The sequence below is a fragment of the Capsicum annuum genome, chromosome 1 (assembly GCF_002878395.1).
Source record: "Capsicum annuum cultivar UCD-10X-F1 chromosome 1, UCD10Xv1.1, whole genome shotgun sequence".
Classification (NCBI taxonomy): domain Eukaryota; kingdom Viridiplantae; phylum Streptophyta; class Magnoliopsida; order Solanales; family Solanaceae; genus Capsicum; species Capsicum annuum.
Genome location: NC_061111.1, coordinates 106,149,250 through 106,158,802, shown reverse-complemented (window position 1 = coordinate 106,158,802; position 9,553 = coordinate 106,149,250).

Genomic DNA, 9,553 nt, shown 5'->3' with positions numbered 1-9,553 from the left:
AGAAGCTTTCACAGGGTACCACACTATAAAAATCACAATCAGCTCATTAAGATGAGATCAATGATACCCATATTGCACTATTGTGCTATGGGCCAAAAAATCACATCTTCGAGGCCAACCCAATATTCCATATTCTGAAGGAGTGAATACCCTAAAAAAATTGGTGAAATCCTAGCTACATTGGTGCTAAAATCAAGCCCACAAGTTTTAACAATTTTATAGAAGAAATTGAAAAATCAACCATGGAATCGAAGAAAATATTACAAAAATTCCATAGGAAAATTGCGTAATAATCATCATTTGAAAGAACTTTGATGCTAAGAAAATATTACTAAGTAATGATCCAATCCTACATTTGACACAATTCATAGTGTGTATAAGATTCATCATTAAGATGTTATACTCTTCACCACTGCCTCAACATTTATAATGGAGGTATCTGGTGCAATCTTTTGATACTATAGTAAGACATTAATTCATTCTATCACTGACAATACATGGTAGATAGCTTGTTGAACCCTTGTGGATTGATCTGCACAGTAAGGGATCATGTCCCTCAGAATCAATCACAGTCAATCAAAGAAAACTAAAGATAGTGCAGAAAGAGTAAAAGACACAAAGATCTTTACGTGGAAACCCAGGTTGGGAAAAACCACAGCGTGCCCTCGCAAGCACCAACGAAATCTACTATAATCAACCTCCTGATTACATTTTAGATTTTAGCCTAACTCTAGGCTTCTTGCGCTTGAAGAAATTCTACTACCAGCTCATCATTCTAACTTTACCACAAACTCTGTCTACATTAATTTGCTTTAATCTGTCTCAAGCTTAGGCAACCTACCAAGGCAACAATCTCAACTGGAAAACAATACATTAATATCATAGCTTTGAGAAATTCTCTTACAAATCAACACTCAAAAATACTTTATCACCCTTTAAGCAAAATACAGAGTTAAGAACAAGAACAATGCTTAAGTAGTCTTAAAATGGAGATTTTGCTGCCTCACTTTTTTCTATTTTGAAGAAACATCTCTTTCCTTTTATAGCTGGGTGATGATTAGAGCTAAAATAATATTGGACCAGCTGTCCAAGTTGGTACAAAATAGCACCTACAAGTTTTTTATACAAGAGGACAAAACTGTGCAGATACCGTGTGCCAACTGTACAGTACTTTGCACGTCCAGGGACCTGGTCCCTTTGAGTCTAGTTGTGCATTCATCACATTTAATCAGAGTGATTACCACCTGAAGATGAATGCTCCCCCTATCATCATGCTTCTTCTATCAAGAAACATAGGATCTTGGTCCCTTATTGCCATTTTTGCAGAAAAACTTCCCTTATCATTGTGCACCTTCATTTGAATTGGTCCCTTTGTATTTACATACTTTCCCCTATCAGTATGAATCTCTTTAAGACTGCAACTCAATTTACCTTAGTGTTATAAACTTAGTATTCTCCCTTTTGGTATCATTGAAAGGATTAATAGTAAACCAAGATTAAAGATAAGCACCAATTAGTTAACTCATGTCTATTGAGGAAACACTAACATGCAGAACACCTTTAAAGAAGGAGACAAATAAGATACACAAATCAAAGATTTCACTCATAATAGTCAGTACCACTTATAGTAGGCTAAAATAATCATCATAAGATTACTATCCTTAAAAGCCATATGAGAACCAGGAAATGAAACTAACAAAAGTTTGGTAAGGGAATAAGGATAACAAGGCTCAAATGGATGAAGGATTGGGTAAAAAGGACTTAATCAGTACTCCATTCTTATATCTATAGCAATGTGAGTGCCCACCAATTGTTTGGTAAGGTTCTTCACTTCAGCATTCAGTTTGGCTAATCTTGCTTAGAGTTTTACATTTCCAGTTGCATGTTCATTAGTGACACCTAGTCCTTAAGAGGATAGCCTATGATACAATAATGTCAAATACATTTGATCCAATATCTATGATAGTTGACTTGATTCTTAACTTCTCTATTTGCATTCTCAACTTTTCTTGAACAACTTATCAATTTAGATTGATATACATTCTTCACAAGTTTTGTTTAGATTGAATATTAGCTTTAATGTTCTATGTGATCTCCTTTTCCCAAGTACCCCAAAGTGATCAAATACTTTTTTAAGTAGGTACCTGCATGGCATTTTATTTCTCCCTTTTTCTCACCTCTTTTGGGATTAAGACTTCTTCTTCTGGGAGAACTTTTTGATTCATCAGTAATCTATTCCCTTTTAACCATCCATATTCTTCATCTGTTCCTTTGGTTTCATTACTTGTCTTTATCCTTTTAATAGAAACTTTTTCTTTATGTGACCAGGTCCCTTAGAAACTTTCTTCCTTTTCACTGCTCATTATTTTTTGCCTCATTCCAACAGGGTTACCAGACTTTGACTTAAATAACCTAAGACGAAGTTTTCTATGCCTTTGGTTGCTGAAGGATCAAGATATTTGATGAGGGCATATTAAATTAGTTTTTTGGGTGAAAAAGAATGAGAATGTTTTAGTGAAGGCAATAAGTGATGAGGTGAGACTATGGGAAATAGCCAATTTTACCAATTTAAAGAGGTGACCATTGTCATCGAAAAGTGTTACCCTTTTTGAGATGATAATTTTGGTTTTGATAAGAGTGACTTTTTATTTTGCAAATGAACTGACAACTTTTATTAGGGAAATAAAGGATATATGGCTTTCTTAGACAGTATATTTTATGACCAATTACTCATACTGCAATGATACTAACCTGAGAGATAAGAATGGTTCCCTCTTCTTTGTGAGTGAATATATAAATTTATGCAAGTCATATTTGTTCACTTCCTAAGTTGTTGTAACGACCCGAACAAGGGCTTGGCCATAACGGACATCCCGAACCATAAAGGCCCAGAACGCCCTTCTCTATCTGGTAATCATACACAACATTCATCTAATAAAAGAAGATGCAGAAACATAATCTGCTACGTAAACATGGTCAAGTCTGAATTCATCATAAGTATGGAAACTGTAAATCAACTACATCTAAATAACATTTGATGCAATCTGCGAAATCTCTACTACATGAAAATCTGACAACTGTCTGAAACTGCGACAAGGCCCCCGCTAGACCAAAACCATATCTAATAATAGTTGTCTGAAAGTAAACAGGCCTTATGGAATAAAGAAGGCTCACCAATTGGGCACTGCAGCTTTATCTGATAAAATCTATTGCTTTTTTGGACCCCTAGACTGAGCCTCAAAACCTGGAGGGAGGAGGAGGGGTCAATACAGATGTACTGGTATGAAAAGTAATCCAAAATAAAGCTTTATTATATAAGTGAAATAGTGGAGAGAAATTTGATAAAACATCATGCATCAACAGTTCTCAAAACACATGGGTACTTTCTGAAAATCATAAGTAATTCTTGTCAATGCACCGCCTGTTCTTTGTATTACTTTTGAGTTAGGTGAAACTCCCCTACAATTCTGATATTCCATGGGTGGTATGGAATCCCCCATTGACTCGGCGGGGAAGCCCCCAACCCGAGTGTGCCACAAGGGTTGGAGTTTTTGATTCTGATACACCACATGGTACTAGGCCAGCATAATATAATATAATCAGATCGATAAATCATGATTTTAGGCAATGAGTTATCTGAACTCATGCCTTCTTCGAGGAACCAACTAACATCTCTTTATGCCGAATTTTATCCTGTTTTGAATCATGCATTATTCTAGTTTCAACATCTAAAAATTTTGACTTCAAACATGCATTCTATTCTGTTCTGAATTACTGTGGCATAATCTGAATTGGTGTCGTCACACTAAGACTTGCAAGTCATATTTCTGAGCCATAGTACAATAAGCATGATCTTTCATTAAAACATAGTTCAGACAACCCAAACATGCAAATAGTATAAGAGATTTCATGTTTTGAAGCATAAATCAAAATTATGCAAGAATCTTTTAAACATATGGTAGTCATGTGCTTTTGGAAAAATCATGCACTCTTTCATTTTATGAATTTTTCAACATTTATCAACAAAACTACCCTCACTTTTGAAATCCAAATCTTAATCCAATCATAATACAATTCAAGACATTTTAAACCATGCTTTTCAAGGATGCATTCAAAACATCTATAGCATATGATAAGTAAAGAAAAATCAAAACAAGAGAGGGATTTTACATAAGTCATGATCTCAATTAAATCATCAACCTTAAAACACAAGCATACATATACATACATTCTCGAATCAATGAGGGGGAAGGTCAAAAGACCAAAACAATACCGTCAAGATTTCTAAAACATGAATGTATTCATAAATCTGAAAACCCCTTTCTTAAAACCATGATTTCTATACCCATGAGATTTTAGGAATACCTTGCATACCTCTATTTAAGAAATAAAAGGATTCTCCTTGATGCCTATGGCTTAGGGATTCCAAATCTCCAATTTGTTTGAAATTCCACGATTAAATCTTGAGTTATTTGGGATCTTGTTCGAAACCCTAGGGAGAGTTCTTGATGGATTTTGGTGAAGTAGGTGTATTTTGGTGTAATAGGTATTAAATACCATGTTCAAGATGTTAAGGGGTTGGAAAATACACCAAATACCCTCAATGAGATGGATATTAAATATAACTAGGAGCCCAATTTTAGGGGCTACCGCGACGCGCCACGATCGCGGAGGCTTACTGCAAATTGACGAATAGAAATTTGGCCTATTCCGCAATGCGTCACCATTGCGGGGTCTCACTAGAAATTGACCATCATCATTTACACCCTCTTTGTGATGCACCAAGGATAGGAATAATGGTGTTTTACGACTAGGACTCAAATTAAGTATAACTCCTTCACCGAGTGTCCATTTTGGATGAATTTTGTGTCGACAGAAAATTTATTCGATCATCTACGTAATGAAAAGTTGAAATCTAAGAAATTCCTTAGGAAAATAAGTAAAAATCATTCTAGAAGACAATGCTTATACTTTAGGGACAATAATTTAGCTAGAAAAACTTTTGGGCATTACAATATCCCCCCTTGGGAATATTCGTCCCCGAATATTGACGCGGGACAAAAAAAAGCATAATTTCAACCATATTAAGGCATAGAAAGAATAAGGCAAGGATTGTACCTTCTATTTCGTCATCCATTGGATTAAACAGGTTTGGGTATCTAGCTCTCATGTCAACTTCTGATTCTCAAGTTGCTTCTTCTATTTTTTGGTTTCTCCATAACACTTTAACTAAGTCTACCTCTTTGTTTCTTAATCGTCTAACTTGGCGATCCAAAATTTCTATAGGTTCTTCTTCATAGGACAAGGAGTCTGTCACTTTGATTTCTTCGACAGGCAATACTAAAGAATGGTCTCCAATACACTTCTTCAACATAGAAATATGAAATACCGGATGAACAAAACCCAAACTAGCTGGCAATTCTAACTCATTCGCAACTCCACCTATCCTTATCATAATATGATATGATCCTAAATAGCGAGGACTCAGCTTATCTTTCTTCCCAAATTGCATGACTCCCTTCGTGGGAGAAACCTTGAGAAATACCCAATCTCCAACCTCAAACTCTAGATCTCTTCTCCTAACATCGGCGTAGGATTTCTGATGACTCTAAGCTATCGTAAGTCATTCTCTAACGACTTTCACATCCTCCATTTCCTGATAAACAAGATCAGGTCCAAATATCTGTATCTCACCTACTTTATACCATCCTATTAGAGACCTATATCTTCTACCATATAATGCCTCAATGGTTCCATCTTAATACTGGAATGGAAATTGTTATTATATGCAAACTCTATCAATGGCAAGTGCTCTACCCACCTACCTTTAAAATCAATCACGCAGGCCCTCAACATATCCTCAAGGGTCTAGATGGTGGATTCAGCTTGCCCGTCTTTTTGAGGATGGAAAATGTGCTTAAAGTAACTTGGGTACCTAAACCCTTATGAAACGATCTCCAAAACTATGAAGAAAGCTGTGTACCTCGGTCAGTTATGATAAACACGGGTGCCCCATGCAAATGAACTATTTCTGTAATAAAAAGCTTGGCATAATCCTCTCCCAAATAATTAGTCTTGACAGGTTTAAAGTGAGCTGACTTGGTCAGCCTATCTACAATAACCCAAATGGAATCATACTGGTTTCGGGACATCGGAAGTCTTGTAATGAAGTCCATATTAATCATCTCCCACTTTCACAAGGGCAAGGCTATCTCTTGGGAAGAACCACCTGGCCTCATATGTTCCACTTTAACTTGCTAACAATTAAAACACTTGGTAACATAATTAGCCACATCACGCTTCATATTATGCCACCAATACATAATTTCAGATCATGGTACATCTTAGTAGAGCTTGGGTGAACAACATACCTAGAAGTGTGAGCGTTATCAAGGATTCTCTTTTGCAAAACATCAATATCTGTCACACACAACCTAACCTGCTATCTCAAAATACCATCACCACCAATTTCAAAGGACATCATCTTCGATTGACCCACATCTTTCTTGATCTGCATCAAGATGGGATCTTCAACCTACTTCTCCTTAACTTCTGTACAAAGGGAAGATTTAGCTATCTCATGAACAACCATTCCCCCATCTTTGGAATCAAAAAGTCGCACTCCTAGATTTGCAAGTCAGTGAATATCCTTTACTATCTCCTTCTTTTCTTTCCTCACATGAGAAAGGCTGCCCATTGACAACCTGCTAAGGGCATCGGCTACCACATTTGCCTTGCCTAGATGATATTGCAGGCTTATGTCATAGTCTTTTAGCAATTCCATCCAGCGCCTCTGCCTGAGATTCAATTCTTTCTATGAGAAAACATACTATAAACTCTTATAGTCGGTGAAAATATCAACGTGTACCCCATACAAATAGTGTCACCAGATCTTAAGTGCAAAAACTACAACCGCTAACTCTAAGTCATGAGTAGGGTAGTTTCATTCATGCACCTTCAACTGCCTAGATACATAAGCCACTACCTTACCGTGCTGCATAAGAACACACCTAAGTCCCACTCAGGATGCATCACAGTATACAATAAAGCCTTCTGTACCCTTCGAAAGAGTAAAAATAGGAGAACTAGTCAACTTGTCTTTTAACTTCTCAAAACCATTCTCACAAGTGTCAGACCATAAAAACTTCACCTTTGTTTGAGTCAACTTAGTAAGTGGTGTCGCTATGGAAGAAAAACTTTCTATGAACCTTCTGTAATAACCCGCCAAACCCAAGAAGCTCCAAATGTTGGTTGGAGTCGTAGGTCTGGGCCATTTCCTCACTGCCTCAACCTTTTAGGGATCAAACTTTATCCCCTCACTAGACACAATATGCCCTAAGAAAGCAATAGCATTTAACCAAAATTCACACTTGGAGAACTTTGCATATAACCTATGATTTTTGAGAGTCTAGAGGATAATTCGGAGGTAATTGGCATGGTCCTCCTCACTTTTGGAATAAATCAAGATATCATCAATGAACACTATGACAAACAAGTCTAAAAACTAATGAAAGACCCTATTCATTAGGTCCATAAAAGTTGCAGGAGCATTAGTCAACCCGAAGGATATGACTAAGAATTCATAATGACCATATCTAGTTTGAAAAGTTGTTTTAGGAATGTCTGACTCCCTAACTTTCAACTAATGATATCCCGAATGAAGGTCTATTTTAGAAAAACATGTAGCACCCTGAAGTTGATCAAAGAGGTCATCAATCCTAGGAAGAGGATATTTATTCTTAACAATGACCTTATTCTGCTGACGGTAATCTATGCACATACATAGGGAACCATCTTTATTTCATAAAAAGATTTCAGGTGCACCCCAGGGCAAAATACTAGGTCTGATAAAACCTTTATCAAGGAGATCTACTAGTCGTTCTTTCAACTCTTTTAGCTCTGCAGGAGCCATTCTATATGGCGGAATAGAAATAGGATGAGTATCTAGCAACATATCAATGCCAAAATCTATCTCCCTATCAGGTGGTATTCCTTGGAGATCATTTGGAAAAACTTCCAAGAATTCATTTACTATAGGGACAGGCTGAAGAGAAAGACTTTCGGCATTAGAATCTTTAACCTAAATAAGATGATACAAACAATCCTTGAAAATAAGTTTACAGGCTCTAAGGTAAGATATGAAGTGCCCTCTAGGTTCTAAAGAGTGCCCTTACCACTCTATTGCTAGCTCATTTGAAGAAGAAAAGGTAACCTTTCAAGTTCTATAATCTAGTGTGGCATAACACCGATGGAGCCAATCCATCCCTAGGATAGCATAAAAAACAACCATATCAATTTCTTTAAGGTCTGCCATAGTATCCCTACTAAGAATAGACATAACACAATTTTTATACACCCTCCTAGCCATAACAGAATCACCCATCAGAGTGGAAACAAAGAAAGGTTCAGCAACATCGGGCTCAAACCCAAAACCAACAGCCATATACGGGGTCACATAAGATAAGGTAGACCTGAGATCAAGTAACATATAAAAATCATGGGAAAAGATTTGTAACATATCGGTGACAACATATGGTGAGGCCCCTACCTCCTGGTGGTTAGTCAAAGTGTATAGCTGATTGTGAATACTTTCGGTAGCTGAAGTGGCACTCTTTGGAGGTGGTGGTAGTGCAGAAGAATTTTCTTGTGACTTAGCTCCACCAACATTCCTCCTAGTAGAGAGACAATCTCTCTGAAATTAATCTGACTGACCACATGAATAACATACCAGCGAGCTAGTTGACACTTTCCGGGATGATACTTACCACAAGTCTCGCACCATGGGAAAGTACGATATTATTGAGCCACACTGCCCTAGGATTGAGTATCCTGAGCTCTGGGTCTATGAATAGTCTGAAAACTCTGAGATAGTCTATCAATTAGGGGTCTGGGCACTAGGGCACTGGATGCAGATTGTGCGTTATTTCAAAACTTCTTCTTTTTCCATTTACTACCCCAGTTACCACTCTTTAGCTGACAGTGGTTCTGATCTGCTGTTCTAGCTCTCTTTTCCTGCCTGTCCTTCTCTCTAGATTCGACAATTTTCTTTTTCTTCTCTTCTACCTGCTGCATGTGGACTGAGAGCCTAGAAAAGTCCATATCCCTATTTAGCATCGCCCCTTGGCATTCAAGAGCTAGATTATCGGAAAGGCCGGATGCAAACTTCCTCATCTGGGCTCTCATATTACTTGTCATTTCTGGTGCATAACAAACCAGTTGGTTAAACTTTAGAGTCTACTCCTGGAGACTCATCTTTCCCTATTTAAGATTTATAAATTCCCTTTCCTTGGCTTCCTTCAACTCTAGAGGAAAGAATCGGTCAAGAAAAGCTTCCATAAATTTTCCCCAAACTGTGGGCTCAACACTCTTACCCTATATCTTTTCCTACTCATTATACCATTGGTTTGCTACATCTTTAAGTTGGTACGCTGCTAACTCAACCCCTTCCACCTAATCCACATGTATTACTGTAAAAATCTTTTTCATTTCATCTACAAACTCCTGTGGGTCCTCTTCTACCTTAGTGCCTAAATGTTTGGGCGGGTTTTATTCT